General features: G+C 49.2%; 1 pseudogene; it reads right to left on the bottom strand.

Annotated features, from left to right (window-relative positions):
* Positions 1 to 10737: 10737 nt before the first annotated feature.
* On the bottom strand, positions 10738 to 10909 carry LOC137302582 (U2 spliceosomal RNA; annotated as a pseudogene).
* Positions 10910 to 12518: the final 1609 nt, after the last annotated feature.

Here is a 12518-nt window from a genome sequence, read left to right as displayed (position 1 = left end):
AATATGTTGTCCACACGGAGAAAATTGTCCACCGCAGCCAACGTATCAGGCGGGTAGAAGTGAACTCTTCGAGGAGTCGCGTTTCCCTTAAAAACTCTCCAGCCAAATGGTGATGTCCCTTTAAATTTACAATCCTGCCACACCAGTCATCGCCAGCTTTAATGTGCTGTGTCAGATCCTCTATCCAAGCAGTTTTCTGCTCCTGTCACTGTGACTCATTTCTCTTATACACCAGAGAGAGGGAGAGAATGTACTGCAAGTCTATTTATAAATCTCAGCCCATCTCCCCATCACTCACTGAAACATTGTTGGTGCAGAGGGGTGATTAAGCAACACATATTTCTCCCTGTACCTTACACATTAAAGCTGAAATGTGTCCATTATAATGAGAACGGATGATGTGCCACGTAAGTACAGTGCCTGGCATGTGATCCTTGGCACATTTATACACAGAGGCACCCTCAGAAAAGGTGGCAAATACCATGGCACTATTTTGGATGGAGAGGGCCTGAGGCTTAATTGCGACAGGCCTTTCCCCACAATATATGTGTGAGTGACAGGAGACACAGACGGAGACACGGGAGAGACAGACGGGGAGAGAGAGACAGACAGACAGACATGGGAGAGACAGACGCAGATATTAAAACGTACTCTTGTTTTAGATGGAGTATGACTTAAAAGCAAAGTAATGCATTGTTTCATTGACTAGTAATGTGGTGAATAGTTACTAATAGACCCGAACTCATTCATAACACCTGCAAGAATAACTTGCAGTTATAGCTTTCCCTCCAGTGACACATGTGGACTATCATGCAATGTGAAACAGGGTGATTTTAACTCGCCCTGATCGCAGGAGCAGTTAAAATGGAGCAGCTCCATTTCCTGCTCCATTCCCGTCAATCGGCCGTTTTAACGCCACTCATCTTGGCTTTTAACGAGTCTCCCGCCGGACTCCTCGGTCACATCGTAACCCCTGAAATTTAACCCACTTCTGAGCAGGGAGGCCACCCCGCAGGGGGAACCTGTCGAGAAGCCTGCAAGACACACTGAGGTAAGTTTAAAAAATAAACTGACCTTTGAGTAAATAAGGAGAAATTGTTTCCACTGACAGGAGGGTTGATAACCAGAAAAAAACAGATTGAAGATATTTGACATCCAATCCAAATACATTGGGCCCGGTGTTACCAGGGCTGCGGATTCTCGGCGGGGGGGCTATCGGGCACGTGGGTAACGCGCCCGGTGAAATCAGTCAGCTCCCCGCGCGATCGTAGCATAAGTGGATCCACTTACCTGGTCTTCCGGGTTCCCCACTGCTGGTCTGCGCGTCGGGCGGACTGCGCATGCACAGTCAGATCCGTCAGCTGGAGGAGCTCTATTTAAAGGGGCAGTCCTCCACTGACAGATGCTGCAACAAACAGAAAAAATTACAGCATGGAGCAGCCCAGGGGGAAGGCTGCTCCCAGTTTAATGATGCCTCACTCCAGGTATCAATACATAGGGTGTGGTGGAGGGGGAGGACAGAGATCTTCCCCCCCCACCCCCGGCGGGCGGGAGGAAGCGGCCTGCCTCTGCCACCAGGAAGGCCTGGCTCGAGGTGGCAGAGGAGGTCACCAGCACCACCAACATATCGCCCACCTGCATGCAGTGCAGGAGGCGCTCCAATGACGTCAGTAGGTCAGCCAAAGTGAGTACACTTACTCATTCCCCCACACTCCATCTGCCACATCACCGCCCATCACCGCCCACACCTCCTGCACAGCCAACACTACTCTGTCACATCACCCCTCATACCCACTCAAACCTCATCCTCATCTTACCTGCACCTACTCACCTCGCCAGTACTCATCCCGCCACTACCACTCAACCCAATCCTCATACAATATCATGGCTCTATCTCATACTCATCCTCTCGTGCATCTCTTTCACGGTCAGCCTCACTCAACCTGCCACGACCTGTGCTGCAGCCACAGGGCATGCATCACATATGTGCAGTAGGCAGCGTAAGGCAAACGTGTCGTGAGCATGAAGGGGATGCACAAGGGTGTTTGAGGGTTTGTCACGGTTGTTACTTATATTTAATTTCTGAGCAACTCACATCACATATTATATTGGCACCACTGCTGCCATGTCTTCGCGAATCTTGTCTGGTTTGTGCAATAATGCCCTTTCCTGAGGATCACTATGAAGACCCACAACTGATGCCACCCATTGTGTCACTGCAGAGTGGGTGTAGGTGTATTTGCAGGGCTCTTTTGTGCAGTCGGCTGAGAGACGTCGGCGATGTCCCCGGTTGCACCCTGGAAGGATGCGGAGGAGAAGTTGTTGAGGGCAGTGGTGACTTTGACAGCGACAGGTAAGAAGATGGTGCTCGGGCCAGCCGGGAGCAGCTTGGCATGAAGGAGGCTGCAGATGTCCACGACTACATGTCGAGTGACTCTGAGCCTCCGTGTGCACTGCTGCTCAGTGAGGTCCAGGAAGCTGAGCCTCGGTCTGTGGACCCTGTGGCGAGGGTAGTGCCCTCTGCGACGCATCTCTCTCTGCGGTTGCCCTCCCTCCTGCTGTACAGGTGGATGTGTCACAGCGCACTGTTGTGGAGCTCCACGTGTCAGAGGTGGACGGCGAGGCTGGTGATGCTGTTCGCCCTCCGAGGAGGTCATGACTGCAGCTACGGCGGCCCCCATCCGGAAGATGTACATCTGAGGGGGTCCGCAAGGTAGGTACATATCTCTGGACCCCGGGGTAAGTGTGCAAGTTGGTGACTTTGGTTGTCAGGAGGAGGGTGGTGGAGGCCAAACTTTGTCCCAAGTGACTGAGTGGCCTCCTGCAATGGGTGAGGGTCTCCCCCCACCCACCTGTCAAATGGACCTTTGCAGCTACCACAGGCTGACAGCTGCAACAGGTCCATTTGAACTGGGAGTGTTTCCCCCAGTGTGGGAAACAGTCCCAGTTTCCTTTAAAATCCCACCCCTTCTCACATAATCCCTGAATCAGGCCAGTTAATGACCTGAACAAGCAAAATAAATACGTTCAAGTGGCATCCCCTTGGCTATAATTGCCTGCGGGATTCCCACCAGCGGGGGCTGCGCGCGCATGCCGGCGCGTCAGTGGGGAACCCGGAAGTGCGATTTCCCGATTTTCAGAGCCCCCCGCCAGGAACGCACCTGATAGCGGGTGCTAAAATGCTGCCCATTATATACAAGATGGGTAAAAAGAGTTAAGATACAGATTAGCCATGATCGAAATGAATGGCAGAACAGAATCGCGGGAATGAATGATCTACTCCTGAGGGTGAGCGTGCAGTTCAATGGGCCCTTACTCTCACTTGATTCAGTTCTATGGGCGCCTACATTCACAGGGGTACAGTTCCATGGACCCTGACAGTCACTGGGGTACAGTTCCATGGACCCTGACAGTCACTGGGGTACAGTTCCATGGACCCTGACAGTCACTGGGGTACAGTTCCATGGACCCTGACAGTCACTGGGGTACAGTTCCATGGACCCTGACAGTCACTGGGGTACAGTTCCATGGACCCTGACAGTCACTGGGGTACAGTTCCATGGACCCTGACAGTCACTGGGGTACAGTTCCATGGACCCTGACAGTCACTGGGGTACAGTTCCATGGACCCTGACAGTCACTGGGGTACAGTTCCATGGACCCTGACAGTCACTGGGGTACAGTTCCATGGACCCTGACCGTCACTGGGGTGCAGTTCCATGGACCCTGACTGTCACTGGGGTGCAGTTCCATGGACCCTGACTGTCACTGGGGTGCAGTTCCATGGACCCTGACAGTCACTGGGGTGCAGTTCCATGGACCCTGACAGTCACTGGGGTACAGTTCCATGGACCCTGACAGTCACTGGGGTACAGTTCCATGGACCCTGACAGTCACTGGGGTACAGTTCCATGGACCCTGACAGTCACTGGGGTACAGTTCCATGGACCCTGACAGTCACTGGGGTACAGTTCCATGGACCCTGACAGTCACTGGGGTACAGTTCCATGGACCCTGACAGTCACTGGGGTACAGTTCCATGGACCCTGACAGTCACTGGGGTACAGTTCCATGGACCCTGACAGTCACTGGGGTACAGTTCCATGGACCCTGACAGTCACTGGGGTACAGTTCCATGGACCCTGACAGTCACTGGGGTACAGTTCCATGGACCCTGACAGTCACTGGGGTACAGTTCCATGGACCCTGACAGTCACTGGGGTACAGTTCCATGGACCCTGACAGTCACTGGGGTACAGTTCCATGGACCCTGACAGTCACTGGGGTACAGTTCCATGGACCCTGACAGTCACTGGGGTACAGTTCCATGGACCCTGACAGTCACTGGGGTACAGTTCCATGGACCCTGACAGTCACTGGGGTACAGTTCCATGGACCCTGACAGTCACTGGGGTACAGTTCCATGGACCCTGACAGTCACTGGGGTACAGTTCCATGGACCCTGACAGTCACTGGGGTCCAGTTCCATGGACCCTGACAGTCACTGGGGTACAGTTCCATGGACCCTGACAGTCACTGGGGTCCAGTTCCATGGACCCTGACAGTCACTGGGGTCCAGTTCCATGGACCCTGACAGTCACTGGGGTCCAGTTCCATGGACCCTGACAGTCACTGGGGTCCAGTTCCATGGACCCTGACAGTCACTGGGGTACAGTTCCATGGACCCTGACAGTCACTGGGGTACAGTTCCATGGACCCTGACAGTCACTGGGGTACAGTTCCATGGACCCTGACAGTCACTGGGGTACAGTTCCATGGACCCTGACAGTCACTGGGGTACAGTTCCATGGACCCTGACAGTCACTGGGGTACAGTTCCATGGACCCTGACAGTCACTGGGGTACAGTTCCATGGACCCTGACAGTCACTGGGGTACAGTTCCATGGACCCTGACAGTCACTGGGGTACAGTTCCATGGACCCTGACAGTCACTGGGGTACAGTTCCATGGACCCTGACAGTCACTGGGGTACAGTTCCATGGACCCTGACAGTCACTGGGGTACAGTTCCATGGACCCTGACAGTCACTGGGGTACAGTTCCATGGACCCTGACAGTCACTGGGGTACAGTTCCATGGACCCTGACAGTCACTGGGGTACAGTTCCATGGACCCTGACAGTCACTGGGGTACAGTTCCATGGACCCTGACAGTCACTGGGGTACAGTTCCATGGACCCTGACAGTCACTGGGGTACAGTTCCATGGACCCTGACAGTCACTGGGGTACAGTTCCATGGACCCTGACAGTCACTGGGGTACAGTTCCATGGACCCTGACAGTCACTGGGGTACAGTTCCATGGACCCTGACAGTCACTGGGGTACAGTTCCATGGACCCTGACAGTCACTGGGGTACAGTTCCATGGACCCTGACAGTCACTGGGGTACAGTTCCATGGACCCTGACAGTCACTGGGGTACAGTTCCATGGACCCTGACAGTCACTGGGGTACAGTTCCATGGACCCTGACAGTCACTGGGGTACAGTTCCATGGACCCTGACAGTCACTGGGGTACAGTTCCATGGACCCTGACAGTCACTGGGGTACAGTTCCATGGACCCTGACAGTCACTGGGGTACAGTTCCATGGACCCTGACAGTCACTGGGGTACAGTTCCATGGACCCTGACAGTCACTGGGGTACAGTTCCATGGACCCTGACAGTCACTGGGGTACAGTTCCATGGACCCTGACAGTCACTGGGGTACAGTTCCATGGACCCTGACAGTCACTGGGGTACAGTTCCATGGACCCTGACAGTCACTGGGGTACAGTTCCATGGACCCTGACAGTCACTGGGGTACAGTTCCATGGACCCTGACAGTCACTGGGGTACAGTTCCATGGACCCTGACAGTCACTGGGGTACAGTTCCATGGACCCTGACAGTCACTGGGGTACAGTTCCATGGACCCTGACAGTCACTGGGGTACAGTTCCATGGACCCTGACAGTCACTGGGGTACAGTTCCATGGACCCTGACAGTCACTGGGGTACAGTTCCATGGACCCTGACAGTCACTGGGGTACAGTTCCATGGACCCTGACAGTCACTGGGGTACAGTTCCATGGACCCTGACAGTCACTGGGGTACAGTTCCATGGACCCTGACAGTCACTGGGGTACAGTTCCATGGACCCTGACAGTCACTGGGGTACAGTTCCATGGACCCTGACAGTCACTGGGGTACAGTTCCATGGACCCTGACAGTCACTGGGGTACAGTTCCATGGACCCTGACAGTCACTGGGGTACAGTTCCATGGACCCTGACAGTCACTGGGGTACAGTTCCATGGACCCTGACAGTCACTGGGGTACAGTTCCATGGACCCTGACAGTCACTGGGGTACAGTTCCATGGACCCTGACAGTCACTGGGGTACAGTTCCATGGACCCTGACAGTCACTGGGGTACAGTTCCATGGACCCTGACAGTCACTGGGATACAGTTCCATGGACCCTGACAGTCACTGGGGTACAGTTCCATGGACCCTGACAGTCACTGGGGTACAGTTCCATAGGCACCTACTCTCACTGGGGTACAGTTCTGTGCACTCTGACTCTCACTGGGGTACAGTTCTGTGCACCCTGACTCTCACTGGGGTACAGTTCTGTGCACCCTGACTCTCACTGGGGTACAGTTCTGTGCACCCTGACTCTCACTGGGGTACAGTTCTGTGCACCCTGACTCTCACTGGGGTACAGTTCTGTGCACCCTGACTCTCACTGGGGTACAGTTCTGTGCACCCTGACTCTCACTGGGCTACAGTTCTGTGCACCCTGACTCTCACTGGGCTACAGTTCTGTGCACCCTGACTCTCACTGGGGTACAGTTCTGTGCACCCTGACTCTCACTGGGGTACAGTTCTGTGCACCCTGACTCTCACTGGGGTACAGTTCTGTGCACCCTGACTCTCACTGGGGTACAGTTCTGTGCACCCTGACTCTCACTGGGGTACAGTTCTATGCACCCTGACTCTCACTGGGGTACAGTTCTATGCACCCTGACTCTCACTGGGGTACAGTTCTATGCACCCTGACTCTCACTGGGGTACAGTTCTATGCACCCTGACTCTCACTGGGGTACAGTTCTATGCACCCTGACTCTCACTGGGGTACAGTTCTATGCACCCTGACTCTCACTGGGGTACAGTTCCACGGACACTGACTCTCATTGGGATACAGTTCCACGGACGCTGACACTAATAATGAAATACCATGGATGAATAAAGAGATAAGATCAGAATTGAAACTAAAGAAAAAGTCATATACTCAGCACCTGGTCAATAAAGAAGAGGATGACAAAAGGGAATACGAAGAGGTTAGGAAATAAGTAAACAAAAAACCTATTCGGAAGGCAAAGAGGAATTACAAAATTAAATTATCAAAAAATACTTTTTAAAAAGTAAAGTATTCTACAGACACATAAATAACAAAAGGAAAATCATGATAGGGGTAGGGCCACTAAGGGATGCACAAGGTAAACTCACAGGTAACGGCAGAAATGTGGAATCATTACTTTGCCTCAATATTGACACGAACGAGATGGATAAGACATTAGAAGCAGAAATCAAAAAAGTTGTAAAGACATTTATGATAGAAAAGGGGAGATAATTGATAAACGAGTCAAACATAGAAAAGAGTAGAAGGATATGCTGATAGGGTTAGATGAAGTACCTGAACTATCTCCTCCTTGAAGGCCTCCCTTTGCTCTTTAACTGTTTTACCTGATAATCTTTGTTCCCATTCCATAAGGGCCAGATCCCTTTTCAACTCACTGAAATTAACCCTCTTCCGATTAAGTATCTTCAACTTTCATTGTCCTTGTACTTTTCCATAATTACTCTAAACCTAATCATATTGTGTTCACTGTTTCCAAAACACTCTCCCATTGAAACTTGCCCCACTTCATTCCCCAGAACTAGATCCAGCACTGCTTTCTTCCTCGATAGGCTGGAAACATAATGATCAAGAACCTCAGACATTGACAAAAGCTTAAACTATCCCAGCAGCTCAATCTAATACAGCACCTCCAACTAACCCAGTAACTTAAGCTAAAACTGCACTTGCAGCAAATAGATTACCTCAAACTAAAGCTGCCGCCCTAAGTAATCCAGCACCTCAACATAATCTAATACCTCAAGCAAAAACAGTACCTCAGACCAGCCCAGAACCTCAAAATAACCTAATACTTCAAAATAATACAGCCTCCAAACTAATCCAACACCTCAAGCTAACCTAGCACCTCAAGTTAGTCCAGCACCTTAACCTAACCTAGCTCTTCAAGTAGTACAGTACCTCTAACTGGCCCAGCACCTCAAGCTAATCCAGCACCTCAAGCTAATGCCATGTATCTCTGAAACTGACCACAGCACCCTGAAACTGACTCTGGTACTGCAAACTGTGTTCAGGGACCATAACTGAGGCAGTGTTCAATGACTGACTATCCCATCTCCCCAAATGAGTCAGCATCCTGAAGCTGTCCACAATACGCCCCAAACCGATCACATCATCCGCAAAAAAAACACAATACCCAGAAACTGACCCAGTCCCCACACACTTACCTCACCATCCACACATTGATCAAACACCCAAAGCTAACGATGGCATCACACGTTGGGCTTCTGCCTCCTGTAAAATGATAACTGCACTGTCACAGCAAACCACAGCATCTGTAAATGGACCGTAAACAGTGCACATTACCCCAATACTGAGCAGAGAAACCCCAAACCACAACACCCACAAACTGACACAGAACAACAAACATAGACAACGATCTCTGATGACTCAACATGCCCAGACTGATGCCAACACTGAGGGATTGCAGAAACCCCTGACGCTCAGCCTTCGGTGTCAGCCTCGTCATGTGGGTTCATTCTGGGTTCGAGATATGTTTCGTGCGTTGAATATTTTTAGGCTGATGAATCAGTGTAAGACTTTGGTTCAATCTTGGATTCTGGGCTTGTTTTCAGTTTCAACACAAATTTGGGTACTTGGCTTTTCTTTATGTTTATAATTCATTTTACATGAGTTGGTCACTTTAGAATTGGGATTGGTTCAGGGTCCCAGTTCAGTTTTATATTCTGGGTTAGTTTGGTCAATTTGAGATTCTGTGTTGTTTTGAGTTTCTGGTTCAGTATCTGGTTGTAACATACTGCACTCAAACTGACCACAAGAGCTCCAATTAACTCAGGACCCTCAAGACTAACATTCTCCACACATCCAAAAACACCCAGCACTGCAAAATATTCCACAGGACCCCGGCAAAGACTGATACTCACAGACTGATCTCAATGATCCCTAACATTACATCATATCTTAAAAACAGCAGAAGAGCCTGAAACGAACTACAGAACGAACAAGTGAACCAGTGGAGTCAGCTAGGGTTCTGGGCCAGGTCGGGTTTCCAGGTCTGCTTGGTGTTTCGGGTTTGCTGTATTTTAATATTCTGAGTCCGTTTAGGATAATGGATCAGTTTCGGGTTTAGATCAGCCTGTGATTCTGAGTTGGTTGCAGTTTTGCTTTGGTTCCGGATTCCAGGTCGGTTTAGGATTCTGGAACAGTTTAACGTTCTTCCACTCTGAGAGGGAAATCCAGAGGACCGGAGCTCTTGGATTGACTCGAGTTCCTTTGGAGCTGTAACAATTTAGGCTACGGAAAGTGTCAGTATGAGGGTCTGGGTCAGTTTATGTTTCTGTACAGGTTTAGGGTTTTATGTCGATTTGGGGCTTTGGATCACTGGGTTTTGGGACGTTTAGGGTATCCAGTCATTTCAATTTACATTTTCATTTGGGGCTTAATGTGAGTTTGGAATTGTGGGTTACTTTGTAGTTATGTTGAATGTAAGATTCTGGATCATTTTCAGGTTCTGACTCAGTATTCTGCAGGTGGTCAGTTTAGGTACCTGTCACTTTTGGGATTCTGGATCAGTTTAGGGTTCCAGGTCAGTTTAAGTTTCTGGGTCACCAGGGGTTCGTGAGCTGATTTAGGGTTTTGTGCAGCTTAGTGTTTTTGGTCTCTAAAGTACTTTGGATCAGAGGGTCTCAAGAAGGGCAAAAGAATCTTGTTCATTGAGAGTTCTGTGTATGTTCAGGATTCCAGGGCACTTTTAAGTTCCAGATCAAGTTGAGGTTGTTCAGAAGTTTGGGTGTTCATGTTCAGTTCAGTTTAGTTTGGTTCAGGTAGGGTTTGTGTCTCTGGGTCATTTTACAGTTCCTGGTTTATTTGAGGTTTGTATGTGAGTTTAGGGTCTTCCAGTGTTGGGCATCGTGTTGTTTCGGTTTGAGAATCAGATTGAGAGTTGTTGCTTATTTTGTTCAGAGTCATTGTTGGGTTCTGGTTAAGTTTAGGTTTGTGACTCGCTCTGTTTGGGGAAATGGTTCAGCGTCTGATTAAGGGTTAGTTTGGGGATTTAGATCAAGTTATGTTTCAGTGTCAGTTTTGGATTGTATCATTGTATGTTTGCCTTGTCGTGCAAGTGTCTACAAAAGATTGGGGTTCTGGGTCACTTTGTAATTCTGGTCAGTTTAGGTTTCAGGTCCAGTTTGGAAATCTTCAATATCATTTCCACCTCAATATTTATCTAGTTAATCTTCACAGCTTTAATTGAGGATTTATTCCACATTTTTTTTTAAGTACAAAATATCAACTTTATTCTCAGTAATAATACGTACAGAGACACTGGAAAAACCTGTTTTTCATTTTGAATATCTCCCCACAGGGAGGTGCACCGTTCCCAGAGACACTGCAATACTGGGTCGATGCGTGGAGTGGACGGAGCAAGCCCCTATTCCATCTCCCTGTTCCAAAAATCAAATTAATATACGGTCCCCAGATAGGGGACGTATCAGATATTAAACTGATAAGAACAGACTTTTTTTTCAAAAAATATACTTTATTCATAAAATTTGTCACAATACATACAATACAGTTGTCATATCACATTTCAAACATACACAATACAGAATATACTTTTTGCAAGATACGTAAAGTACAGTTCAATTATGATTCCAACAATACAGTTACACATTGTTCATAATTACAGTTCATGACACTCTAGGGTGCCTTATTGCATTACAATCAATAAGCTTATTGATTACAGATTAATTACAGGTACATTACATTTCATTACATAAATTTGTATTTTACATTCTGCCCGAGGTGGGTTTTCCCTGATTGCAGCCCCTTGGTTTACAATGGCGGGAGAGCTCTAAACGAGAGCCTTTCCCCACAGAGCCTTTGCGGCGGCCGCACCCAGCTTCAGTGCATCCCTGAGCACGTAGTCCTGGACCTTGGAATGTGCCAGTCTGCAACACTCGGTCGAGGACAGCTCCTTGCGCTGGAAGACCAGCAAATTTCGGGCAGACCAAAAGGCGTATTTCACCGAGTTGATGGTCTTTCAGCAGCAGTTGATATCTGTCTCGGAGTGCTTCCCTGGTAACAGCCCATAAAGCACAGAATCATGTGTCACTGAACTGCTCCCTTGTGGGAGAAACTGGAACCAGTTTAAAAATAAGGGGTCTCCCATTTAAGATGGAGATGAGGAGAAATTTTTCTCTGAGGGTCGTGAGTCTGTGGAACTCCCTTCTCCAGAGAGCAGCGGAAGCAGGGTCATTGAATATTTTTATGGCTAAGTTATATAGATTCTTGATTAACAAGGGAGTCAAAGGTTATCGTAGGTACACGGGAAAGTAGGGTTGTGGTCACAATCAGATCAGCCATGATCTTATCAAATGGCAGAGCAGGCTCGAGGGGCTGAATGGCCTACTCCTGCTCTTAATTTGTATGTATGAACCTGGACAGATACCACTGCATCGCTCTCCAGATCTTCTTTGCAAAGGGACATTCCAGGAGGAGATGGGTGACGGTCTCGTCCCCATCGCAACTTCCTCGGGGACAGCGCACGTTGGCACTGAGAGGTCGGGAGTGCATGAAGGATCTGGTGGGAAGGGCCCTTCTCACCACCAGCCAAGCTACGTCTTGGTGCTTGTTTGAAAGCTCTGGCGATGAGGTGTTCTGCCAAATGACTTTGGCAGAAAGCCTCATCGCTGCACAATGGGGGAATCCTTCCAATCGAACACGAAGGATTGTTAATGTTGTATCCACATCACGTACTTCTGTGCCCCAATAGTTTGTTGTGACACACAATCCATTTCTCTTGTTGTGTTTTATACTATTACCGTGCACGTTTCTGTTCTTATGGAGGTGTCTGTGGGTTCCTGTGGGCTTGATGTTGGTAATTTCAGCCTCCAATGCCTGTGTTTGGACACAGCCCACACTGACAGGAGGTAAATCTGTTCTACCTGCTGCTTGTAAGGATCCCACATTAAATCAGTCTGGGCAGCATCAATCCATTACTTACTGGGAGTGGGCCCACCACAAAAATTGTATTTAATTAATGATCTCACTCAGATAAGATCAGAGCAGGTGGAGTTGGGACAAAGAGCAGAATTAATAGCAAGCTGGGTAAAAAACAGAAAATAGAGAGTAAGTGTTAAAGG

The sequence above is a fragment of the Heptranchias perlo genome, chromosome 35 (genome assembly GCF_035084215.1).
Source record: "Heptranchias perlo isolate sHepPer1 chromosome 35, sHepPer1.hap1, whole genome shotgun sequence".
NCBI lineage: Eukaryota > Metazoa > Chordata > Chondrichthyes > Hexanchiformes > Hexanchidae > Heptranchias > Heptranchias perlo.
Note: the sequence above shows the minus strand (reverse complement) of the source record. Positions and strands in the feature narration are given on the sequence as shown.